Source organism: Tamandua tetradactyla, chromosome 13, assembly GCF_023851605.1.
Source record: "Tamandua tetradactyla isolate mTamTet1 chromosome 13, mTamTet1.pri, whole genome shotgun sequence".
In the NCBI taxonomy this organism is placed as follows: domain Eukaryota; kingdom Metazoa; phylum Chordata; class Mammalia; order Pilosa; family Myrmecophagidae; genus Tamandua; species Tamandua tetradactyla.
The window spans coordinates 82,911,645-82,939,239 of record NC_135339.1 but is presented as its reverse complement, the minus strand read 5'-3'; the positions used below and the strand labels follow the sequence as shown (position 1 = coordinate 82,939,239).

Below are 27,595 nucleotides of genomic sequence, written 5' to 3'. Positions count from 1 at the left end.
AACATATCTTCTGGGTTTCAGTTCTTCAATAGTAAGAAAAAAATTTTGTAAATATTATGCATTGTTAAGGTACTAACATGGGTTAATACACCCATTAAAAACAGAGAGAAACTATTTCCGTGTTCCTATTGTGCCCTCCAGCTCTAAAACCCAGTAGTTCTATCGAACCTCATAATGGGGTTCTAAGAATCACCAGAAAAAATGGAAATACTTAAATTCATCAATCAGGGTTTCATGGGAAGAGCAGGTTATTCAATGACAATAATAAATTATTTGATCTGGAATTGTCTGAGGGTAAGCGTTCTACGTAAGTGAATTTTCTAGAAAACTGATACATTTAAAAGATGAAACTTTTGTTTTAAGCATCTTAAGGATAGAAAAATTTCTAAAATATATCACCTACTTTCCTAACTGCTTATAATAAGAGTGATGAACTCAACTAAGCTTTTGAGGAATGCAAGTTCAGCATTACTGAATACCCACGATTGTGCAGGTATTCAGTAGGGGTCCCCAGAGTGACAGTGTTGCTTGTAACCACCGCTAGCCCCCACCTAACTCACCTGGCCCCTTGCAGCTACGTGTGACCCAATCCCGCAGGGATGTGCTGGAGAACCTCAGGGAAAGGCTCTTTGTTTTTGTGCAAATAAAAAGAGGTGAGAAAGGGACAGTGATTCTCTTTTCCTCTGTGATCCTCTTTTTCTCTGATGGACCCGTAAGGTGGGTCCAGCAGAGCATGGCAGATAGCTGGGTCCTTGCACACATCACTGAGCTGCTAAAGTAGCCCTGGATAGGACACACACCCCCAACTCAGATGTCTGGATAAATGAGAAAACAAATATCCTCTTGGGAAGCCATTGCAGTCAGAGGCTGTGTTCAGGTGAGAGGCTGTGGAGGGACCAAAAGCCTGGGGACGTGTTTCATGGAAATTAGATTTTAGTGAGAAGCAAGTAGACCACACCTAATTAAAGTGAACGACCAAGAAAATTCAGGCAACTATAGCTACTGTATAAAAGGCAAAGTGTGATGGGACGAGAGTTACAAGGTGAGGACATCAGGACAGGATGAATGTTTAGATCAGGAGGTCAGGGACAGCCTCTCAGAGAGCATGAGTTCTGACAGAGACTTGATGAAGGAAAGGGTCTTCCTCATAAGACCACACAGAGCCTCCCAGGCCATGTAGAGCCTCCCAGGCCAGGTAGAGCCTCCCAGGCCAGGTAGAGCCTCCCAGTCCACACAGAGCCTCCCAGGCCACGTAGAGCCTCCCAGGCCACACAGAGCCTCCCAGGCCACGCAGAGCCTCCCAGGCCACGTAGAGCCTCCCAGGCCACGCAGAGCCTCCCAGGCCACGTAGAGCCTCCCCAGGCCACGCAGAGCCTCCCAGGCCACACAGAGCCTCCCAGGCCAGGTAGAGCCTCCCAGGCCACACAGAGCCTCCCAGGCCACGCAGAGCCTCCCCAGGCCATGCAGAGCCTCCCAGGCCACACAGAGCCTCCCAGGCCAGGTAGAGCCTCCCAGGCCACGCAGAGCCTCCCAAGGCCACGCAGAGCCTCCCAGGCCACACAGAGCCTCCCAGGCCACGCAGAGCCTCCCCAGGCCACGCAGAGCCTCCCAGGCCACACAGAGCCTCCCAGGCCACACAGAGCCTCCCAGGCCACGCAGAGCCTCCCAGGCCAGGTAGAGCCTCCCAGGCCACGCAGAGCCTCCCAGGCCACACAGAGCCTCCCAGGCCACGCAGAGCCTCCCCAGGCCACGCAGAGCCTCCCAGGCCACACAGAGCCTCCCAGGCCACGCAGAGCCTCCCAGGCCACGCAGAGCCTCCCAGGCCACGCAGAGCCTCCCAGGCCACGCAGAGCCTCCCAGGCCACACAGAGCCTCCCAGGCCATGCAGAGCCTCCCAGGCCACGCAGAGCCTCCCCAGGCCACGCAGAGCCTCCCAGGTCATGCAGAGCCTCCCAGGTCACGCAGAGTCTCCCAGGCCATGCAGAGCCTCACAAAGGCCATGATAAATACCAAAACTGAGCAGGAAATCAGGCACTTGAAGGATGGAAAGGACCAGCAGAGCAGGCTGCACTGAGCCAAGGGAAAAGGCTGCATAGGAATTGGTGATACTCTAAGACCACTGGGAAGCCACTGAAAGGTTTTGGTGGTGGTTGCTTCAGTTTGGTTTTTGGTCCCCTGAAAGAAATTCTGAGATTTATTTTGTAGATAGATCACTGTGGCTGCCAGGTAAAGAATAGACTGTAGGAGGCAGGAGAGGAAGCAGGGAGACCATCAGGAGGCCTGGGGTCACCCAGGAGAGAGAAGATGGTGGTCTGCACTGGGTCGCTGCACAGGAATGGTGAGGAGACCATTAATTCCAGAAACACTTCAGAGGGATGAGATTGGAGGAAAGAGCAGCACCTTAAGAGAATGGCAAATTACCAATGAGAGGGCAGGAAGAAAAGGTGGACAGGGATGGAGTCATAGAGAAGTTTCACAAAGCATATTGTTTTAAAAATGACTAGACTTGAGTTTTTAGAGTGGTTTTAGGTCTGCAGAAATTGAACAGACTGTACAGACAGTTCCCATATACCCCTTCTACCTGTACTGAATTTACCCTATTATCAAAATCTCATATTAAAGAAAAGAGAAAGAGAACAGCAGGGAGTTTTGTCAAACAAGAAGGAAGGGAATGCATATTTTAATGGTGAAATGAGCTTTCTAGAGAGCTCTGACCTGCTGATGATGTAAATGGAAAATACTAGCTTTGAGGACAACCAAGGACTGTATAACCAAGTCAGTCACACGTGAAGAGTGGGTTCCCCCCCACCCCCACACTCTCTTTTCCACTTTGCTCACCTCTCTCCTCACCACTGCTAGTGACGCCACCTAAACAAGTTCCTGCCACTGATAAGAGTGCAAGTAAATCAGTCCTGGACAATGACCCACTGAGCCCCATCTGAGCTTTTAAAACATTTCTTCCTTTTGCTGCAAAAGACCATTAGACACAGTTCAGTACCAAACTATAAATTGGTGCTTTAATGAATGACTCAGTCACTGAATGAGGTCCTAAAGGAATTGCAAAGCAAATTTAAAATCTTGGAAATTTGCAAGGTGGAGGTTTTGGAGAGCCACCATGAGAGACCATTCCACCCCACCCCAGAACCTGCATCTCCCTGCCCTGGACTATGGGGAGCTCCACTGGCAGGCAGTAAATTCCTTGAGGAGAGGTATCCTTATGGTTTACATTTATTTTCTTTCAAGCCTAGTAATTCCTTCATTCAATAACTATTTATGGCGAGCGCTCTGCTAAGCCTTAGACACCCTTAATAAATATTTGTTGAATTGAATTGAAGAATTTCATTCCCTGGTAGAAATAAAACAAGGCAGCTAGATTAGAACAAAAAGAAGAAGAAAGATAGGGGGACTTTGCACATATGCTAAAATGTGAGGGGGCAGGGAACAGGAGAAAAGGCTTCTAGGCAAGATTGTAGGGTCTTAATACCTGAAAAAAATTGAGAAGAAAATAAGTAATTTATACTTTCACCTTGTCAGGCATGTTGGGCAGGACCCAGGGATCTTGCATGCCATCGGACTCTAAGCTACGCCATACCACTGAGGGAGGAAGGACAGAAAGACACATCTCAGAGCCAGACAAACATGAGGGCCAGTCTGCCAGGCTAATCATCATCTCTTCCCGTCTTCAGAGCACCCTTTGTCTGCTGAACAATTTAGCATACTTTGGAAGAGGGTGTTTATTATTGTTGTTGTTATTTATTAAAATAATTGCTTTCTTACCATTAAAATAATTATTAATTAATAATAATATTAAAACATTATTATAAAATAATAAATTCTATTGTCATCATTATCCTCAAGTAGAAGCTCCAAGCTTCATGCCTATTTGCTCCCTGCAAGGCACCAGCTCTCTTCTAGGCACATCTGGGCAGTCCTACATTGATTGAATAAATGAGTAAATACATGAATTATTTTAAGTCACGTAATTTCTGTAAGCCTCAGTTTCCTCATTTGTAAAATAGGAATTCTAGCTGTATTTACTTCTTAGGGCTGATCTCAAGGTCAAATGTGATAAAGTACTTCACACGCGTGATTCGTAAGAGGGTTCGTAGATGATGGCTACCACGTTACCACCAAGGTTGTTATCCACGTCACTATCACTAACATCAGAACTAATTAAACCACATATTAAAACAAGAGTAAAGCTGGAGCACAGTTGAGAAGGTAAACTGGGAGATAGAGACATTTGGAAAGACGATTCATGAGAAGGAGGCCCTGTGAAATTAAAATGGCATATAGAGATGTAAATTGGATGAGGTGGGCATATTCCCACGGGAGAAAGAGAGACCAGGGTGCTAACTAGGTGGCAAAAGGAAGAGACAACTAAGACAATATTTTTCCTTGTTTGCCTGACTTGCTTCACCAGCATCTCCACAGGGGCAGCATAAGAGGACAGCCGTGGTTACCCTCTGTAAGCCAAGAGAAGACTCTCTCTGCCAGCCTCAAGAGAGGTTTGCTTCTTAATAACCAAAGAAATAAAAAATATCAAAATTCTTGTCTGAGTCCCCCAGTTTGCTATCTGTTTTAGTTTGCTAGCTGCCAGAATGCAACACACCAGAGATGAATTGGCTTTTAATAAAAGGGAATTTATTTTGTTAGTTCTTCAGAGGAAAGGCAGCTAACTTTCCACTGAGGTTCTCTCTTATGTGGGAAGGCGCAGGGTGATCTCTGCTGCCCTTCTCTCCAGGCCTCTGGGTTCCAACAACTTTCCCCAGAGTGATTCCTTTCTGCATCTCCAAAGGCCTGGGCTAAGCTGCGAGTGCTGAGATGAGATATGCTGAGCTGCTTGGGCTGTGCTGCATTGTACTCTCTCATTTAAGCACAAGCCAATTAACTCAAACATCATTCATTGCGGCAGGCATGCCTCCTAGCCGACTGCAGATGTAATGAGCAACAGATGAGGTTCATGTACCATTGGCTCATGTCCACAGCAACAGAACTAGGCATGTTCACCTGGCCAAGTTGACAACTGAATCTAACTACCACACTATCTAAGGGTTGCATGTGCATTACTTGTCAGGCATGCTCTTTTTGTTATTTTAGATGAGATTGTAACTTAGGACCACTCAGCAGTTCCACCAAGACTTGAGATGCAATTCTTCAACCTACAGGTTGTGATGTCAATGGTCATAACCTATACTGGTCATAATTCACACTCCCTTGTAGCTTATTTATTTCTTCCTGGACTACTGGAATTGCAGCTTGGGCTTGGAAACAATTATTCTTGCACATTGGCCTGGGCAATCCACCCTGGTTTGTTAATACTCTTGGAAACAAGCAGCGGCCAGATTCCACCATGAGGTTAAGATCTTGGGTCTCTGAATGGTTTCCCCATTGTTAGACTCTTCCGCCATTTGTCTTTTGGCTCTGGAGCCACCTAAGACATCACTCTATGACATATTGAGGTAAAAATTTTCATCGTCTTATCTCTTCAGTCAGGCAACAATAAACTTTCTGTAAAGGACCCGATAATGAATATCTTAGACTTTAGATGACCTACTACTGCAAACTACTCAACTCTGCCATTGTAACACAAAAGTAGCAATGGACAATACATAGACAAATGGTCAAAGCTGTGTTCCAATAAACCTTTATCGACAAGAACAGGCAGCACAGATTTTGCCCAAGGGCCATAGTTTGCCAACCCCCACTTCAGTCATTTGTTTTGCCCTAGATTTAGAGAGCCAATAAACGAATTAGCTTTTTTTGTCATGAAAACAAAAAGAAACCCCCCCATCTTAAAGGTAAACAAGACAGTTTAGCTCAGTTGCCACTGTTGTGAGTTGACTCATATCTCCCGAAAAGATATTTCAAGCCTTAGCCTTCAGTGCCTGTGAATGTGTCCTTATTTGGAAATAGGATCTTTGCAGATGTAATTCATTAAAATCAGGTCATATTGGATGAAGGTGGGCACTAATCCAGTATGACTGATGCCCTTATAAGCAGATGGAGATTTAGACACAGACGCACAGGGAGTTACCAGATAAAGACAGAAGCAGAGATTGCAGTGATGTGCCAATAAACCAAGGAATGGAAAGGAGTGTCTACAACCATCAGAATCTAGGAAGGGCATGAAACAGATCCTACCCTAGAGCCTTCAGAGGGAGCAGGGCCCTGCCAACACCTCGGTTTTGGACTTCTGGCCTCCAGAACTGTGAGAGAATATACTTCGGTTGTCCTAAGCCACCAGTTTGTGGTAGTTTATTATGAGAACTCTAGGGAACTGACATAGCCACTAAAGGATAATTATCCAAAAATTTAGCCCACATTTAATTAAATTAATTTAAATATGTAAATTTAAACCACAATCTATAGTTTTTGCTATCTATTTTGTTGTTTGTTTTGATAAATCCTTCTCAGTACCGATTTCATGCAAGCATGATTCAGATAGTGGAACCCCTTTTACAAATATAGGACCCCGGCCTACAAAGCCATGAGAAATGACAGAGAACTCTCAGATGCTTATGTGGTCTATATTTTTACTGGTTTGGATTCTTGGGCATTTGGAGATGTCCTGCAGTGCCTCTGAATAGCTTGGAGTTTCCACAGGGCCCAAGTCAACGAACACTGGTAACGGGCACAGGGGAGGGGGCTCAGAGTTGGGAGACTGAACTCTGGATCAGGCTGTATCTAGTTTCTTTGGAAACTGCAAAGGTAAAAGGAGACAAGAGATGGGGCTGCAGAGAGGTGCAGAAGGTAATCTTGGTCCCAAAATTCCAGGTGCTGGTTTGGCCCCTGCAGATGCCCAGCTGGCCTTCTGCAGTTCTGTGCCCACTTCTCTTCCAGTAAATTCCCTTTTGTTTTTTGTTTAAGTTAGCTTGCTTGTGTTTCTGCTCTTTATGACCAAACAATCCCTAAACAAATTAGTAGCAGAATTAGGTTTAATAACATTTCAATTCTGTTTAGCTTATTTTGAAAGAGACGTCAAATAGGCCAAAGGACTTCCTTGGATGCAATTTTATCTGCAAATTATTAAATTGAAAGAATAGTTTATGTCTTTCATAAGACAAAATTCCAATATTTAGAAAGAAGATGCTTTTAGCTTTTACGTATTTTCCTATCACTATTTACAGTTTAAATTCATTTTCTGGAATAAAGGTGAATCAGAATATTCAGTGCAAAATTAAGCTAGTGACTCAAAGTCAAGGGAGTGTGATTCATGACACAAGATTAAGATAATTAATGCTTCAATCAAGCTAAATAAAGATGAAAGATTAAAGGTGCAGAGATAAGCCAGTCCAACTATTCAAATGGGGTGAACAACTGAGATGACATTTTGGAGATGGTCAAGAGGAGCTCTACCAAAGGGGACAGAAAGAAAAATGTCCTGAATATTCCTAACTCCATTAGAAGAGAGAATCAGTTTCGTCTCTAAGATTTGACACCATTATCTTCAGGATTAACTTTGATTTTTGAGGTTGGCCTAGATAAGAAAGCATAAGATGGGTTTTTGAGCATTAATTCTCAGTCACTAGGAAGGGGTGAAGTCAGACCTTGCATTCTTGGACTTCTCCTTTGAAGCCTGTGCTATGACCTGATGTGGCCCATCCTCCCACACGTGCCAGTCTCCTCGGTGCACCACCACACTCACCGAGGGTGGCAGCACTAAACCTAAGTTTCCCAGCCTTCTCTAAAAAGTTCATACCTAAGGTCTGCCTGTAGCCCTCTAGAAAGAGCAAGGCCTAGCTGACTCCCTGATTAGATGCTAGAACAAAAGACTGTGCAGCATGAGACAGTGGAAAGGGAGTTGGTTGGAACTCAGGGTTCTGAAGTCTGGACTCAGTTCTGCTTGTAACTAGCTATATGGTTGGGTAGATCATTTTGACCACCCAAGGGTCAGATAATGAGGGCCCACAGCCCAAATCCAGCCTACCACCCATTTTGGAAAATAAAGTTGTATTGCAACATACTCATGCTCACACATGTACATATTTGGCTGCTTTTGGCTACGATAGCAAAGTTGAGTAGTTGTAACACAGGCAGGATGGCTTGCAACCCCTAAAATAATGTCTATCTGGCCATTTACAGAAAAAGTTGGCCAATACCTGTACTAGACACCTTTTATGACACCTTCCAAATTCTCTGATTTGTCCCCACCTTGCAATATACCTGAAAAGGTTTCCAGTATGTACATAAATGTGTTTATGCTTGCACAAAATGCCTACAAGCATTTTATCATCCATACAAATTATTTATAGATAGTGGATTGGGTTGGGGCCTCCGATACTTCCCAGGAGAGCATGCAGCCATTCAAGAAAAGAAGCCCAAGGACAGAATAAATCTGTGGCTTTGCTCCCGTGACACACAGCTTGCCCTATGATACCTCACAGGTTCTTTTTTGCTCAGGCATTCAAAGTCCAAGCCCACAGGCCCCACGTCCGACACATATTCAAAATTCAAACCAGATTGTAAACAATCTTTCTTGCTACTTTGCTCAGTAATGGATTTTGCCAATCCTGCACTTATAGGATGATTTCAATCCCAGCCACTCAGAAATTGTAGATTTCTATTTTCTTCCCAGCTAAAACAATTTATAAAGACCAGCCAACCACAATACTACCTAACTGTAATGTGATTATGTTAAAACACTGAATGAAGCTGCATGTGAGAATTATAGAGGGAGGAGGGCTGGGGACATAAATGAAATCAGAAAGAAAGATAGATGGTAAAGATCGAGATGGTATAATCTAGGAATGCCTAGAGTGTATAATAATAGTGAAATGTACAATGTACAAATTTTAAAAATGTTTTTGCATGAGGAAGAACAAAGGAATCTCATTATTGCAGGGTGCTGAAAATAGATGATAATTAATACTTTAAAATGTCACTTTACGTGTGAGACCAAAGCAAAAAATGTTTATTTGCTACAAAATTTAGATTTTGACTAGAGCATTTCCTAATATAACTCATGTAGATAGTTTGATTGAACGTCATAAGTACTTGGAATCTCAGGTAGGACATGAGATTTTGTTGGTTTGTCCAAAGTGATGCCCCGATGAATCCCAGAGTGGTTTGATCAGTGACTGGAAAAGTATTTGCAAGCCCCCTTTGGGGAATGGTGAGAGTGGGGAGAAATTCAACTTCCCCAAGTTGAATTCTTGATATTCTCACAAGCAGTGTAGACAACCAAAGCTATAAGCTGAGCCCCCAGTCTTGGGGTTTGTTCATATGAAACTTAACCCCACAAAGGATAGGTCAAGTCTACTTAAAATTTAGGCCTAAGAGTCACCCCCAAGACAGCATCTTTTGTTGCTCAGATGTGGCCTCTCTCTCCAGCCAACATGATGAGCAGTTTCACCACCCTCCCCCTCTCTGCGTGGGACATGACTCCCAGGGATGTGGACCTTCCTGGCAATGTGGGACAGAAATCCTGGAATGAGCTGAGACTTAGCATCAAGGGACTGAGAAAAACCCTAGAATGAGCTGAGAATTAACATCAAGGGATTGAGAGAACCTTCTCGACCAAAGGGGGAAGGGTGAAATGAGACTAAGTGTCAATGGCTGAGAGATTCCAAACAGAGTTGAGAGGTTATCCTGGAGGTTATTCTTATGCATTAAGTAGATATCACCTTGTTGTTCAAGATGTAGTGGAGGGGCTGAAGGGAACTGCCTGAAAATGTAGAGCTGTGTTCCAGTAGCCATGTTTCTTGATGATGATTGAACAATGATATAGCTTTCACAATGAAACTCTGTGAATGTGAAAACCTTGTGTCTGATGCTCCTTTTAGCTACTATATCAACAGAAGAGTAGAACATATGGAATAAAAATAAATAATAGGGGGAACAAATGCTAAAATAAATTTAGTTTGAAATGCTAGTGGTAAATGAAAGCGAGGGGTAAGGGTATGGTATGCATAATCTTTTTTTTTTCTCTGTTACCGTTTTATTTCTTTTTCTAAATCGATGCAAATGTTCTAAGAAATGATGAATATGCAACTATGTGATGATATTAAGAATTACTGATTGTATATGTAGAATGGAATGATATCTTAATGTTCTGTTTGTTAATTTTTTAATTAATAAAAAAAGTTAAAAAAAAAAACCAGCCAACCACAGGAATGGTGGTCAATTTCCATTAAACTTGGCCAATTGTTTAATAGGATTGCTTCTTGTTAGAGCTATCCATGTACAGAGGATGTTAGGGGATGATTTTCTATAAAGAAATCCAATTCCTGGAGGGAAAAAGAAACAGCAGCAGCAGCAGCCATTGCCACCACCCTTTGTGCTGGTGGTGAAACTATGAGTCAACAGTCTCTGCCAGCTGGCACTTTTCTGATCTGGGTCATTTGTCATTTTGACAGGAGGATTAGAAATGAATTGAATGATAGGTTTAATCCACATGTTTGAAAGCAGACTCATAGCAAAAATAAGTCTGTAATTATGAAGTTGTTAAAAAAAATCACTAATCCCTAAAATCCTCCATCCATTATGAAACAGACCTCATTTGGATATTTAGTAAAATTATAAAAATAGATCCTGATTCCATGGTTCACATTATCCTGGTGGCAGCCTTCTTCCCCTCAACTACATTCAGCCAGCAACCCGATTTATATCCTTCCAGCTCAGTAACCTCCAGTGGACAGTGGAACTCTCGCTCCTTCCCAGCATCTATACAATTATCCCAGAGGAGATTCTGATTGGCCCTCATTGGGCCACGTACCCATTTTCGTGGCAAGGACTGGGATTAATGGATCATGATTGACGCCCCACAGAGGGGAGGAAAGAGAAAGGTCTTTCAAGCAGCCAAAACTGTAGCTACCATAATGCATCCTGCCAGCCTTCAGGCATGGCGTTTCCAAAGGCAGTGGTGGGAAGAAGGGTCTATCAATTTCATTCTAAATTTTTAAAAGGGGGTAATGGATAGTGGTTATAGGAGCACAATATTGTGAACATAATTCATAGCATTGAATTACACATTGGAAAGTGGTAAAAAGGGGAAATTTTATATATGTTACTAGAATATAAATTTTTAAAAAATCAGGACTTTACAACACAAACCATGGACTATAGTTAATAGTGCAATTACAATAATATTTCATCAGCGGTAACAAATATACCACACTAAAGCAAGGAGTTAAAAATAGGGGGTGGGAGTATATGGGAACTCGGTAAGTAGGAAAAAAGGGAGGGGGGGTCACATCTTCATACCAGCATAAATACAATACAAGTAATCACAGTTTTACAGCATTGTTGCAAAGTAGCAAACACAATTCTCATTGTCTTGTGGTGGTTAGACTATGTTATCAGCTCCCACAATACATATAGATTTGGAATTTCCCAAACACCACTAGAAGGGAACTCTTATGCGTTTGCCAGTGAAAATCTAGCAGGAGGGTCTCACGGTCATTCTGAAAGCTAACGCAGCCCCAGATGAAGGTGTGGGTTTGGCATCAGCCTCCCACTCGGAGACGAAGCCCACAGCTATGGGCTGCAAATTCCTACAGTTCTCCACTGTCCTCATTTCTGATCATGGGGAGAATGTTTTTAAGGCTAGAACTGCTCCACCCAGAGCAATGAATGCTTAGATGTGTCTAGTCGCCTTTCTCCAAAACTAACTTATTAATATTCTTTGAAAAAGCAATTCCCATACCAAGTATAAAGAGATTCCATTTAAGCCCAAGTCCCTCAAAGCAGTAATGGTACATTTTCTCAAGACTGATTTTATTTGACTACGCTTTGTGCTTTTCTATTCCCTACTTTACTTTACTATCCTAAATATACTGTATTAGCATTAAGCACACCGGGAACTTGGGGAAACATAATGTTCCAATGCGACGATCCCAGCTGAACTTAGACTTTGTGGCTTGGAAGCAAAATATTCTTATTCCAAAATGCCTTGAAAACTCAAAGGTTTTGTGATAAGCACATGTAGAGATTTGCTTTCTAAAACCCTAAAGTATTCTCTGCTATTCGCGAAATTTCCAAATACACATGAATAAAACATCATGATTTCTCATGGGAAATTTGCTCAAAAAAGCCATTCGGAAGCCCTTCAAGGTTACGTAAGTACACAGACTCTCCAGGCATCCGACCCTGCACAGCCTCTTGAGATGCTTCCACTGAGTTCTGCAATCCTCAGTTTTGAGGGTATCTGGCCCCTATACTGTGGGAAGTACCATGGAAAACATAATCTCTGCCTAATCCAACCTTCAATTTGTGTTGTCAGGGGGCACACAAATGCTGCAAATTATTTGCATATTTTTCTGGGGTTTTTCAATCGTGCATGCTTCAACCTTTGAATTTTATTTCAGGAAACTTCCCATACTGGGATTTAGGGTTTCTCAAATCTACACCTTCTATGGTTGGGTTCTCAATGCCTCTTGCTAGGGCTTGGCAAGAGTCTTTCTATCTCCAGTCTCTTTCCCCAGCTTTTTCCCCCAAATACCACTAAAGTTACCTTCTGGCCATGTAGGACTGAGGGTCACTGCCTTGGTTCAATGTTCCCCCATTGCCTACAAAATAAGATTCGAACTCGGCAGCCTGGTAGTTTCACTTCTAACCAAGACGGAAAACAGGAGGATTTACCCTCCCACCTAAAGCAGCCCCCCAAATGGATAGATTATATGAAATAATAGCTTTTAAAACACTGGATTCCAGACAATGAAGGACAGTGATATCTGAAAGATAGGGAACAAATCAGAGAAGCCCTATAATCTCTGTAGTTTACTGCCTTAAGAGAGATTGCTGGTCATGCACAGGTTCCAGAACACCAGATAAAACTGGAGACTCCCTGAATTGAGAAGACAGAGTCTAGAGATTGTGCAGCCAGTGTGTGGACAGAGCACCAAAGAGAAAAGTGCTTATGGAGAATACTCTAGGGATTTGCCGAGAGTTCCCTTCAGATATTCAGGTAACTGAATACTGCTATTCCTTGTCTTAACAGGATCTTCAAAGATCCCACTTTTATCCACAAAACGTTTTTTCTCTTTCTCCCAGGAAGTCTCCTGCCTGAGTCTGAGGAGTCTAAGGACTGAGGGTGGACCTTCTAATCCTAGTTCTCAGTGAGAACCAGTCCTTAATGTATTTTGGTCATGATTTCTTTGAACACCTATTGTTCTTTGCTTCCACAATAAATTGATTAAATTCCAATGGTGAGGGGAATCTTGTGGGGGGCATGATTAAATCCCCAGCAACTATCTTAAATAGCTACGCCCATAATAACAGAGATTCAAAATATATGAAGCAAATCTGATGGAACATCCAGGAGAAAAAGACACATCCACAATTTTAGCTGGAGATTTCCTACCCTTCCCTCAACAATTGACTGAACAAGTAGACAGAAAACCGGGGAAGATACAGAAGCACTGAATAGCACTATTAGCCTACTTGACCTGATGGACATTTAAAGAGCACTCCAGCTAACAACAAACAGAACACACGTTCTTCTCAAATACATATGTAACAATTGCTACTATTCTCAGCCATAAAACAAGTCTTAGTAAATTTAAAAGGATTCAAATCATTCAGATTGGAATTAAATTAGAAATCAATAACAGAAAAGATATCTGGAAAATGTCCAATATCTGCAAACTCTGGAGCCTGGCTTTTGAGTCCTTCACAACACAACCACAACTTATGTTTGTGATATTGCCTCCCATTGCTGTAATGATAGCTACAACTTACATAGTGCTTATTGAGTGCTAGATATAGTGTTCCTAAGGACCCTATGAAGTAGGTGGTCTTGTGTCCCCCATTTCACAGGTGGAGAAGGGCAGTAAGAGGCAGGTGAGCCACAGGTATTTGCCCAAGGCCACAAGCTTGGGAGAGACAGAGCTGCCTGGGTGCACAGTCACAATTACACTCTTGCATTTGTGCTGATATTTTAAGTTATTATTGGTCTCCACTAGTCTCTAAGCTCCTTGAGGCAGGTGCTCTGTCCATTTTTGTATCCCAGGCAGTTAGCTCATAGGTGACTCTCAATAAGAATTCTTTCAATGAATGAGTAAATGGATGAACCTCATAACTTAGGTATAAAATGAATGATATCTACTGTAAAGTGAATGAAATTACCTTTCTCATTTCTCATGAACTTTTTTTCTCCTTCTCCCAGGAAGTCTCCTGCCTGGGTCTGAGGAGTCTAAGGACTGAGGGTGGATCTTCTAATCCTAGTTCTCAGTGAGGCCCAGTCCCTAATGTATTTTGGTCATGATTTGTTTGAACATCTATTGTTCTTCGCTTCCACAATAAATTGATTAAATTCCGGTGGTGAGATGTTTGCCGCTGTTCCACCGACTTAGTTTTACCGTGATGGTGTCACATCTGCCTCTGCAGCTAAATGGATCTGCAGAGCACATCTCCCCCAGAGCCTGAGATTTATGTACATGAAATCAGGCTGCTGGGATTACCGATGAGTGCCAGAGCACAAGTGAATCAAAATGGTCATTCCAAATGAATGCAAATTCATTTAGGATTTGGGAAAAGCTGATGCTAGCTTGGAGCTAATGATGGGGACTCTCATTTAATGTTATCATTGTTAAGAAATAAAGAACTCACTGGAGCCAAACAGACTTCATGTAAATACTTTGTGCTCTGCACTGTTCCCAAATCAGACTTTGGGCGGTGGCCGTGACATCCCGTTCTTACAACTCCCCCAACCGTGACTCAGTTATAATGAGTCAGTAGTTTTCAGGATTTGGTGTTAGATTTAAATTAGCTTCCTCCTGTTGTTCCTCCTGTTTGTATTTTATATTTTCCTCTTTTTTATCCCAAGATATTAGCTTGGATGTTTCTTAGGTATCTCTCATTTTTCAGTCAGCACCATTTGTTTACTTTGTATACTTGCAAGATAGAAGGAAGCAACGTAGGATGGGATAGTGATTTTCCAAAGAGAAGAGCCAACAATTCCTTCTGACTTCCTTACCCTAGCCGTCTCGTTTGATGTTGGGGCCTGGAGAAAGGAAAGGGCAGATGCAAGTTTCTCATGCACCTTACTACTCCCGAAGATGTTCTGAAGCACCCTAAGTCCCACAAAACTCCATCTAAAAACCACAACAGGAATGATAAAGCTCTGGGCATGTCCCAGAGTCCTGCCTTATCTCTGAATGACAGCTTCCCTGCTTATCATAAGTCTCCAGGTTATACTCATTTCTGGTATTTCCAGGTTCCTCTTTGATATTTTGCTTTCACATTCATCTCATTTAATCCTCAAAATGCCACGAAGTAGGGCAGGTATTCCATACCCACTTTGGAGATACAGGAACTATGGCTCTGTAGTAGATATCTGCTCTTTCTGTTTCCCTCTTCTTCTTACAAGGATGTCTCCCTTTTCCTTGGGAAATTTCTAACCCATGACAGTTGGTTTTAATGAGGCTATTAATCACAGAACTTTGCTGCTGCTGTAGCCCCCACTAAGCTAAAAGAGAGGATCGTGACTAAGAAAAACCAATCAAACTCTCTGTCAATCAAGTAGAGAACCTCCTCAAGGCAAAAGGCCATTGTACTAAGGAACATCCTACAATGCCTGCTGCTGAGATCCCAGGAGTAGGCTGTTTGCTCAAACCTCCCTTTTTTCTATAACCCTCCAAGTTTCCTCCTAATAAATTCCTTTTTTCTTGCTTAAGTTAATCAGACTTGGTTTCTTTTGTTTGCAACCAAAGAACACAGCAATAGGTTTGTGATTTGCTCACTCTCAGACTTGAACACAGGTCTTTCGACTTAGTCAAGCGTTTTTTGTGTAATTGCATGAAGTAGGATATAAGTACTATTAATTATTACCAAGCACAGAGGAACATGATAGGAATAATACAGTGGAGACAAAATGTTTTCATTATCCAGGACAGTGATTCTTAATCAGGATGGTTTTACTCCCAAGTGAACATATGGCAATATTTGTCTGGAGACATCTTTCATTGTCACTAATGAGGTAGGGGAAAGGGGCTATTGGCTTCCAGAGTGTAGAGGCCAGGGTTGCTGCTAAGCATCCAACAATGCACAGACAGACCCTCACAACAAAGAATTATCTGGCTCAAAATGCCAATAATGACAGTCTAGAAACTTCGATCTGGAAAAAAATGGGGTTATCTACCATATTAATCAGGATAACACCAAGAGGTGGTAAAAACAAACTCCCAGTTCTAAGTGGCTTAACCCTTAACTTACCAAAGGTTTATTTCCTGCTGATGCAAAGCCCACTGTGGGCTACTGACTCTCCTAGGTAGCTGTCCTTTCTGTAGTGACTCAGCAATCCAGCCTGCTTCTGTTACAGGACAATGGCCTTGGGATACAGGGTTTCCAAGGCACTGAAGCAGAGGACATGGGAGCTGCAAGAGTGCATGCTGGCTGTTACTCCCTCTCATTACCCATTGGCAAGAACCAGAAAACTAACTGCAAAGGGGCTTAGAAATGTTGCAGGGGGCATGCAGTGGGTATTGAAGGGTATCCATTGCATGCCCCTCCCATGTAGCTTGCAGCACCCATGTAGCCTGGTGCTGCTGTATTTTATAAGGTGCAGAAATCAAAGATGCATTACTAAGGTACACATCTTGTTACCTGAATTTAGGCTGTTCTTTACTAAGTGCCCAGTCATTTCCTGGAAAGTAGGCTGTTGGAGTATTTTAAATCTCAAAGAATTTTTAATTTTTCAAATCGCAAAGAATTAATTTGCTGTACCATCACCTACTACAGCCAATACCTCTTATCTCTAAATTAAATGGGTGTCACTGAGAACTGTTTTGCTTTTCTGGTGAACTGTGGTGGATAGACCAGAGTAAAACTTGCTGATTCAAATGAGGTAGGGGACATTTCCTTCTAAGAAGTGCAGAGCCATGTAAATGAAATGTAAATGTAAATGAAATTATATCAGGACCTAATGCAGAACATTTATAAGCAAGACCAATATATTTTCATTGCAAATAATTATTTGAGCTCTATCTATCAGAAATGTCATATTTCAGTTAAGAATCTTTAGATATGCCTGAGGTAGAGTTTCTCAATCTTTTTGGGGCAGTTTCTTAACTGTGAGGACAGAATCACTTGGGAGGCCCTTTCCAAATATAAATGTCCAGGATGATCCTTCAAGTTTCTAATTAAATAGAGACTATACTCATTAAGATTATTGTGGTTGCAAACAAATATGATTATGGCTAATTGAGAGACAAAAGGACAAGCATTTCTAGAAGGATACTAGGGAGCTTATAGAATCAGAGGTGGAACTGAGCAGCCAGGACTTGGGAAGGGTGGAGCTTTGGCTTTCTAAGAAATACAGCCACCAGGTTGAGTGGATCTTCTATTAAGTTCCTTCTGAGAGCTTTATGGTACTCAGATCCATCATCCACTCACTCTATTGGTAAATCTCCATGCAAATTCAGGCTTCCCAGCAGGGGAAACTGGATTGGCCAGGCTTAAATGGGTGTCTCTTGTGTTGGGGATTGAATCATGTCCCCCCACCAAAGGCATCCCAACCCCTGGTCCTGTGGTGTGAATCCTTGCCTATAAAACCTTGAGGGTGGGTCTTAACCCAATATGGCTGAATTCCTTATAAGCAAAGGAAATTGAACACAGAAAGAGCCATGAGGAGCATCCAGAGGCTGGAAATCAATAGGACCCAGAAGAAAAAAAGATAGCACCATATGAAGGAAAAGTCAGGGACCCAAGGATTGCCAGCAATCACAGCCAGCACACCACAGTCATCATCAAGAAACCATCGCCTTGCTACCACCTTGACTTTGGACTTCTCCTAATCTCAAAACTGTAAGCCAATAAATTCCCATTATTTCAGCCAATCTATAGTATGGTATTTGTTTTAGCATCTGGGAAACAAATACACTCTGTCCCTGGATCAGTCAACTATGGAGATGAGTCTTTCATTGAGCTATGCAACCCAGGACAAGTAACTTAACCACTTTATGCTTCAGTGTCCTCACTGTGGAATGAGTTGGATAATAGTGCCTGCCACTGAAGGAACTATCATAAGTGGGTCTTGCCATCTTAGTTGATGTCTACTATTGTTAGAATCTAAAATGCAGATCATTTGAAAATTCTCTCCGGGAGCCTCTAATCAGTAGATGTATTAAGCACTTAAAATGGCCAAGCACTCAATGAAGCCTTTTACCTGCATTATCCTGTTTAATTCTCAAAAGATACCTAGAAGGCAGGTATCTCCAGTGCTTCATAAATGAATGAAGGAATGCATGAATGAATGAATGAATGATGGTGCCACTAACAACCACTTTACTGAGAATACAGATGGTGATCTGCACAGGTGGTGACCACCACCCTTGGAGTAGTGTTCCATTCTATTGGAGACCTCAGACCTTGTATGTGTCCAGCAGCTGCTGGTTGCGGGAGTGAAGCTCACTCTTTACAGGGACCCCCCCATTCTAGTTGGTGACCCTCACAGGAACCTATGGCCCCTCTCTTTCCCATATTTGTGCTGATTTTTCAAGAATGCATTATGAATGAAAAAACAGAACTCCCCATTTTTCTTTGATATTTTACACAGGTTCTAAAAGCATGCAGAAGACCTGGTTCTTCATGCTTCTTGGTTCTTCATGCTTCTTCTCTGTGTGACTCTGACAAGTTGATCTTTTTCTGAGCCTCAGTTTTGTGATCTCTGAAAGAGGGATAAAGATAAGTAACTCAGCCATGTGTTGTGGTTATTTGAGCAAATACATGGGGGAAAAAAGCACAATTCTTAGCACATAGTAGAGGTTCAATAAATATTATTTAAAATAATAATAATATTTAATAATCATCATTATTAATGATGATCTTGTAGCTGGTAAAGTAAAGAGATGAAAGCAAACTAACCCCAAAACAAGAAGTATTATTACACTAGATCTTTGTTCCTGTAAGATTTGTTTCCCTTGAAATTTGCTTCTTTCTCCTCACCCATAGATCATGGATTCTGGAACCTATCCTATTCTGTTCAAACCATGCTTGGGTTTGAATCCAGTTCTACCATTTACTGGCTATGTTACTTTGGGCAAGTTTCCTAACCTCTCTGTACTTCTGTTTCCTCATCTGTAAAATGAGGATCATCTTAGCATTTACAGTCCATAGAGTTGTTGCAATGAGTAAATGGATTAGTATTTGTAAAACAGTTTGAACGGTACCCATGCATAGTAAATACCATTTAAGTTTGTTAAATAAAAAAAAAAAAAAAAAAAAAAACAGAATGTAGGGGGAAGACTGGTCTGTTAGCTTATCCACTTAGTTGGCTTCCAGACACTTGAAATTAACTAAGTCTTGGGAAGGGTACAATGAGACAAACTTTGCTCTATTTTGTTTCCAGGTTCACCATTGACCGCATTTCAAATATGGATTACAGAAGACTTATACTTGTGCTGTTTTCATCATGGGACAACTCAATTTAATAGGAGATGATATCTTGGGATCTTGTATTAATCAAAATATCTTAAAATTCTTTGACCGGTGGGAACTATTGGGGTCCAGCTGTTTTCTGTCCTCAGTACAAAGAAGTGGCACCCACTTCCAGTTGGTTTTGAGGTTGTGACAGTGTTAGGGCATGGATGAAAAAAAGGCTTTGGGAGCCAGCAGATGGTACTTGGTAAATGCCCCTTTAGTGTTAGCAACAGCTGGGAAGGAAAGTGAAATGCACCAGAAGATGTTGTTTTGCATATGAATTGTTGCATTTTTGATCAAGGTTCCCAAAGGCTTACCAGGAGCTAGATTTTTTAAAGCTTTCTTCATAGGAGGTGCTGAGGGACGAAAAAGTCCAATGAACATTTTCTTTCAACTTTTGACTTTCACGCTTAAGAAAAGGAATCAGTAGGGCTGTGTGTTATTTTGTTAGCTGCTAGAATGCAATATACTAGAACTGGAGCAGCTTTTACAAAAGGGGAATTTAATAAGTTACAAGTTTGCAGTTCTAAGCCCATAAAAATGTCTAAACTAAGGCATCCATGAAAAAATACCTTAATTCAAGGAAGGTTGATGGGTCAGGAACACCTCTGTCAACTGGGAAGTAATGTGGCTGGCACAGCTGGTCTGTTGCTCCTGGGCTCCATTGGTTTCAGCCTCTGTTCCTGTGGGGGTTCCTCACTTTGCTTCTCTGAGGCTGGCTTTCATCTCTTGGCTTCCCTTGGCTCTCTCCAGGTCTGGCTTGCTTAAGATCTCATGGAGCAGCACAGGGCAACATCTGCTGGGCTCCAAGTATCTCCAAACATCTGTGTCTCTGCTCTATCAGCTCTAAGGCTTCTCTCATTTCTGACTCTTTCCAAACTGTTTCCTCTTTTAAAGGATTCCAGTAAACTAATCAAGACCCACCTGGAATGGGTAGAATCGCATCTCCATCTAATCAAAAGATCATACCCATAATTGGGCATGTCACATTTTCATGGAGATAATCTAATCAGAAATTTCCAATGTACAGTATTGAATCAGGATTAAAAGAAATGGTTGTTCCCACAAGACTGGATCAGGATTAAATAATGGCTTTTCTGGGGTACATAAGACTCTCAAACAGGCATAGGCTACTAGAGCTCTCCTTATAGACCACCCTAAAAGCCCAATCAGCCAAGGAAAAAAAGAATTTGATTCCCACCTGAGCCTCTGTTTTATGGTCATTGTTAGACTTCACCTTCAAGAACAGCCCTGACTTTGCTTATAATCACTGGGTATTAAATTGCTTTCAGTTTAGCCTTCAGACCAGGAGAAATCAGGTTCACTTCTTTTGTTTCCCAAGGTCTCTGAAACAATCCTCCATTCAATCTGTTCTAGTTTGACAGTTGCCACACTTTTAAAAGGGGGAATTTAATAAGTTACAAGTTTACAGTTCTAAGGTCACAAAAATGTCCCAATTAAAGCAAGTCTATAGAAATGTCCTATCTAAGGCATCTAGGGAAAGATACCTTGATTCAAGAAGGCTGATGAAGTCCAGGGCTCCTCTCTCATCTGGAAAGGCATATGGTGAACATGGTGGCATATGCTGGCCTTCTCTCCAGTCTTCTTGTTTCATGAAACTCCCCAGGAGGTGTTTTCTTTTTTCATCTCCAAAAGTCACTGGCTGGTGGACTCTCTGCTTTGTGGTTCTGTGGTGTTCTCTGCTCTCTCAGAGTCTTGTGGCTTTCTCTCTTATAGCTCTCTAGCTTTTTTCAAAGAGCTTCTTCTTTTAAAGGATTCCAGTAAAACCAATCAAGACCCACCTGGAATGGGTGGAGACATGTCTCCACCAAATCAAGTTTAATACCCACACTTGATTGAGTCACATCTCCATGGAGATAAGCTAATTAAAATTTCCAATATACAAGTACTGAATAAGGATTAGAAGAATTGATTGTACCCGCAAAATTGATTAGGATTAAAACATGATCTTTCCAGGGTACATGAACCTTTTCAAACCGGCACACAATCCATAACCCAATGAAGACAGTTTCCTTTGCCAAAACTTCACTGACCAGGTGTCAATTCATCGTCTGTGTATCTATTAATAAAAATCAAGGTTTTAAAAAAAATTTTCTTAAAGTTTGCTAGACTCCAGCAAAACAATTGTGATGTTTCTTTTCAAAGTTTAATTTTGTTTGTTCATTTAATCTCTGTCTCATTGCAAAAACTGTTTGCAGCAGCTTAATGTTTAATTACTGCATCTCATTTCTTGAAAGATAACTGATAAATTTGGAAAGATAGTTACTCCTAGGGAAGATTTGAATATAAATTTTTAAAGTAGCTTAGACTCTATGTCAATAACTCCATTAAACAAGTTAAAATTATCCTTAAGAATTTAGTAGTATATCAGGTAGGAGTTGATCAAAGAAGCAGAACCAATTGAATGGCCTAGAATAAGGGATTTACTGTAGGGATTAAACCTTAACCAATTCTGGTTGCATAGAAGCCTGTGGAAGGTAGTCTAACCATGGGCCTAACCAGGTCAGCAGGGATAACCATCAGGAAGAAACGTCAGATGAGGAGGAGGGAGAGCAAAGACTTGAACGTGCAAAAGAACAAACTGGAACACAAGGACAAAGTGTAAGTTACATCTGCTTCTCACCAACTCCAACCTCGATGACATGGATGACCTGCAGAAAGAACGGGCACCCTTCACCACAGAGCTTCCCTCATGCCTGGCCCCAGACTTGGAGAAACTGAAGGAGAGCCACCAACAAGGAGAGCCAGCAGGTCAGTGACAAAGTGGACAAGATGCAGCAGCTCCTGGCTCCCTACACCAACTGCAGAGCACAATGGCTGCTGCTTCCCGTTCATCTCCAAGTCATGCTCAAACTTTTCTAGTGGTCAACCCTAACTTGGAACCACACAGGAAAGGGAATTCTGAGAAACCCAGTTTAATTTCGGTGAGCCAACAGAAAATAAAGCCACCCCAGTTCACTCCATCCACACACACTTCTTTTAACCATACTTAACTTTCAAATAAAGATAAGCAAAATCATGCTTCCACCTCACATGATGATACACTGAAGACACACTCGCCAAAAGAAGATGTAGAATCCTTTTATGCATCTTTGGGTAACATTCATTCCTCTTCTAACTGTGTCACACTCCCCTTTTGATATCCTGTAACTTAAATACTTAAATACAAAGTTAACTATTGTGGTGGCTTGAAGCTGTCTATACCCTAGAAAAACATGTTCTTAAATTTAATCCATTCCTGTGAGTCTGAACCCATGGTTAGTAGGACTTTTGATGAGGTTACATCAGTTAAGGTGTGGCCCAGCCCAATCAAGATGGGTCTTTTAATTCTATCACTGGAGTTCTTTAGAAGCAGAATGAAATTCAGACAGAGAAAAAGCCACAGAACCAGAAGAGAACAGAGAGGCCAGGAGACACTGCCACATGCCATGCCACGTTGCAGACTAAGAACCAAGGTTCGCTGGCAGCCAGCCCCAGAACCCCACAGTGTTTGGGAAGAAAGCATTGCCTTGATGATTCCTTGATTTGGACTTTCTTTTAGCCTCAAAACTGTGAGCAAATAAATTCCCATTGTTTAACTCAATCCATTTCCTGGTATTTGTTTGAGCAGCCCAGAAAACTAAAACAACTATTATTAACACATCCTATGTAAGATGGTAGGGGGATGGGGTAGGAAGGAAAAGAGAAAGTTAAACAAACACACAAATGTCACTATTTATACGTAATAACTAAATTGTGAAAACATAAGAAGTACTCGTAACTGATCACGTGGTGTTGGGGGTTGAATTATATCCCCTATAGAGACATGTTTGAGTCAATCCATGTTCCTGCGGGTATGAACCCATTTGCAAACAGGAGCTTTGAAGATTACGGATTATTTAAGGTGTGACTCATTTGTAAATAGGATCTTCAGATATCCTATTTAGATGAAGCCAAATTGAATCAGGGTGGGTCTTAATTCATATGACTGGAATCCTTATAAGGCAGAGGGAACTTGCATGTAGTGAGTCAGAAAAAGCCACAAAAGGAGACAAGGAGACAGGCAGCCATGTAACAGAGTCAGAGCTGCAAGCCAAAGAACCCCAAGGATCACAGAAAGCCAACACAGAATGCAATGGACTCTGGCGTATTGAGACCTTGATTTTGTACTCCTGGCCTCAAAAACCACAAGACAATAAATTTCTGTTGTGTAAGCAACCCATTTGGTATGCATTTGTCATAGCAGTCCCGGCAAATTTAAGACACATGGTCATAGCCCATGTGCCGATTTGAAAGGATGTCTGTACCCTAGAAAAGCCATGTTTTAATCCTAATTCCATTTTGTAAAGGCAGATGTTTCTTCTAATCCCTATTCAGTACTGTATGTTGGAAACTTTAATTAGATTATCTCAATGGAGATGTGACTCATTCAAGAGTAGGTGTTAAACTGGGTTAGGTGTCTCTACCTATTCTAGGTGGGTCTTGATCTCTTTACTGGAATCCTGTGAAAGAAGAAACATTTAGGAGGAAATTCTGAGAGAGCAGAGAATGGTGCAGCACCACGAAGCAGAGAGTCCACCAGCCAGCGAATTTTGGAAGATGAAGAAGGAAAATGCCTCCCACGGAGCTGGAGAAGAAGCTAAGCAGATGACACCATGTTTGCCATGTGCCATGTGCCCTTCCAGCCAAGAAAAACTTCTGACCATGTTTGCCCTGTGCCTTTCCACTTGAGACAGAAACCCGGAACTTCATTGGCCTTCTTGAATCAAGGTATCTTTCCCTGGATGCCTTAGATCGGACATTTCTATAGACTTGCTTTAATTGGAACATTTCCACAGCCTAAAAGCTGATAACCTGCAACTTACTAAATTCCCCTTTTTAAAAACCATTGAGTTTCTGGTATGTTTCATTCCGGCAGCTAGCAAACAAGAAACAGTATTACTTCTTCTTTCACTACCCATTCCATATGCCTTTTGCCTGCAGAAGGCACCTCATTTAGCCATGATTTCCTGCCTCATGAATCTGGCAGAAATTTATTTTATGGCCAAACTGAATCTAGAGTAATTCTGGGAAACATAGTTCCAGCTAAATTGATATGACGCAAAGCTAATTACAAGGATGGAAATCATTTCTTAGATTGCTGGAAACAATTTTTCAGAAGAAACTTCCTAATCTTTGATATTCATATTAATTTGCCTGTGATTGTTATGTTTGATTCATGATCATCATCATAGCAAATATTTATTGTGCAGTTACTATGTGCCAGATTTTAACCAACTACATTGCATCATTAATAATTTAATTCTCACAACCATCAATGGGGTAGGTCTTTAATTTCACCATGAATGATGAAATTAAAGCTTGAGGAGAGGTTAAATAGCTTCCCAAGACTGTACACAGTAAGAGATTGAAAAGGTATTTTGAACAGTGATGACTTAAAAATATTTTCTATTAACCACAAGTTGTCATATTCTTAACTTCAAATAGAATCCAAATATAGATACAATCTTAATCGTTAAACAATGAACAGCATGGCTATCTCTATAAATTTGGTTTTGAAGAAAAAGGAACATTTTAAAGAATATTTGTAATCATAAAAATCTTAATTTGCACATCACTTATACTTAATTTAGAGGTACCATAAATTGCTTCCGATTACCAGAAAAGCACGAGATTCCAGCACAAGTTTAAAAAAGGCACTAAAACACAAAACAATGTATTCATATTCAGGTTGTATAGGATACAAGAACAGTGCTAAAATAAATAAGATGAGGCATTGTGAAAGCAGGGTAGAAAAAGGTACATACACTTGCCTTTCCATTCATTCCTTTAGCTAATATTTATTAAGGGCACCGTTTTTGTAAGTCGCTGTGGGACATGAGAGAGAAACTTAAACTGTAAAGGATGATATCATCCGTGTTTTAAAACATCAACTTGTGTGTGAGACTAAAAGAAGAGATATTTGTTTGGTGCAAAATTTATATTTGGGGTGGTGCATTTCCTAATTTAACTTGTATGGTCTGTTTAGTTAACACCATAGGTACATGGAATCTTGAATAGGGCATGAGATTTTGTTGGTTTGTACAGGTTAGTGTGTTGCCCCGATAAATCCCAGAGAGATTTGGACAGTGAGAAAAGAAGTGTTTGCAAAGTCCCCTGGGGGAATGGTGAAAAAGGGGACAATATTCAACTTTCCCATTTGGAGAATTTCTGATATTCTAGCAAGCAGTGGGGACAACCAAATGAATAGGCCAAGCCCTTGATCTTGGGGGTTGCCCCTATGAAACTTATTCCTGCAAAAGATAGGCAAAGTCTACTTAAAATTAGGCCTAAGAGTCACCCCCAGAGAACCTTTTTTGTTGCTCACATGTGGCCTCCCTCTCTAAGCTGACATGGCAAGTGAACTCACTGTCCTGCCCCCTCTACATGGGACATGACTCTCAGGGATATAGGAAACATGGGATAGAATCCCAGGATGAGTCAGGACCCCACATCAAGGATTGAGAAAGGCTTCTTGACCAAAAGGGAGAAGAGAGAAATGAGACAAAATAAAGTGTCAGTGACTGAGAGATTTCAAACAGAATTGAGAGGTTATTCTGGAGGTTATTCTTGTGCATTTATATAGATATTCCTTTTTAATTTATGGTGCATTGGAGTGGCTAGAGGGAAGTACCTGAAACTGTAGAGCTGTGTTCCAATAGTCTTGTTTCTTGAATATGATTATATAATGATATAGTTTTCACAATGTGACTGTGTGATTGTGAAAACCTTGTGTCTGATGCTCCTTTTAACCAGAGTATGGACAGGTGAGTAAAAAAACATGTATACAAAATAAATAAATAATAGGGGAAACAGATGAAAATAAATTGGGTAGATGGAAACACTAGTGGTCAATGAGAGGGAGGGGGTATGGTATGTATGAGTTTTTCTTTTTTACTTCTTTTTTTGGAGTGATGTAAATGTTCAAAAAAATGATCATTGTGATGAATACACAGCTATATGATGATATTGTGAGCCATAGATTGTACACCGTGTATGGAACGCTTGTATGTTAAGAATGTTCGTGTGTTTGTATGCTATTTTATTAATAAAAATATTTTTTAAAAAAAAGAGAGAGAGAGAAAACCTTAAACCCTACCAAGGAGACTGAGCTTTAAGGGAGATGAGGCATCTCAAGAAGGCATGGCATTTCCCCTTCTAGTCACCAGAACACAAGGCAGACCAAGGGTTTCAGAGAAGGAAAGATCAGGTGAATGGGAGTTTAAAGAAGGAAGTGAGATGACATCTGAGCTTGATTTTCCTTCTCTTCACTTTTGGCATCCACAGGAATCCAGATCTGTGAGGAGCTCAAGATAATTTTGACTTAGGCCAAAGAGTCTTAAATTCTGAGAAAAACAATGACCAAAGGAATCAGATATGGGGCACCTTTTCCTGTTTCTTCCAATAACTATCTGGGTGATCTTAGAGAAGTTACTTCCATTCTTCTCCAGGTCTCAGTTTTATTATCTATAAATTAGGAGAGGGGAGGGCAACAGCTTTTTTTTCCAGTTCTGACAATCTAACACTTCAGTATCTAACAGTGCTATGACACTAGGCTTTTTCATATAAAGAGGTACATTCCTAACCCCTAATTAGGAAGGCACACTCTTGAATGTGTTCCAATTTTTATTTTGTCATGTTTTTGTCCAGTGTCTGCCCTACTCCATAACACCCCCAGATGGCTGGATCACAAGTTCTCATAGCCCAGGACAGAGCCAAGGCACAGGTCCACATTTAGAAGAAGCCCATGCCCCAGGCCCTGGGAGCACAATATTGTCCCCATTGAGTACCAGTAGCCCCCAAACTGCAAGTGATAGAATCCTTCATGCATTTGGGAGTCAGACTCACTTCACAGAGATATGCTCTGCTGGTGAAGCATTCTTAAGACCAGAACAAATTTTTTAGACCAAATAAAATAGGTGGAAACATGATCTTTGGCATTTCTAGAATTGGACTACAAGCAAATTGGTTGAAGGTAATCTGGTAGCAGAGCAAATAGCTTGAGCTATCTATCATAAAAAAGCAGCTTACGCATGTGTTCTGCTGGGAGACTTTAAGATGGGGCATCAGTCTCTATGGCTCCCATGTTAATAGCCACCATGCTTGAGGCTATGAAATCCCAGTCACTAGGCCAACATGTAACATGCATTGTCTGATCTAATCCTCACATCAGGCTCATGATGGCGCTATGACTGCT

The 27,595-nt window shown here is 41.4% G+C and overlaps 2 long non-coding RNA genes across 4 annotated transcripts in view; one reads left to right on the top strand and one right to left on the bottom strand.

The window, feature by feature from the left end:
• Positions 1-16,249, bottom strand: part of LOC143654372 (uncharacterized) — a 24,855-nt gene extending 8,606 nt beyond the window's left edge. Inside the window, exons 1-3 of one of the 2 annotated variants that reach the window (XR_013161785.1) lie at positions 16,156-16,239; positions 14,918-14,944; positions 3,527-3,594 (exon numbers count right to left, since the gene is read on the bottom strand). This is a non-coding gene — a long non-coding RNA (uncharacterized LOC143654372). Of the gene's footprint in view, positions 1-3,526; positions 3,595-14,917; positions 14,945-16,155 lie in introns of both variants that reach the window. The other variant, XR_013161784.1, reaches the window with a different exon arrangement.
• Positions 16,250-16,309: 60 nt separating this feature from the next.
• LOC143654373 (uncharacterized) lies at positions 16,310-18,590 on the top strand. 2 transcript variants are annotated; one of them, XR_013161788.1, is made up of 3 exons: positions 16,310-16,529; positions 17,557-17,745; positions 18,497-18,590. It is a non-coding gene; the product is annotated as an uncharacterized LOC143654373 (long non-coding RNA). The 2 variants fall into 2 exon arrangements; XR_013161787.1 differs by having other exon boundaries at positions 17,538-17,745.
• Positions 18,591-27,595: the final 9,005 nt, after the last annotated feature.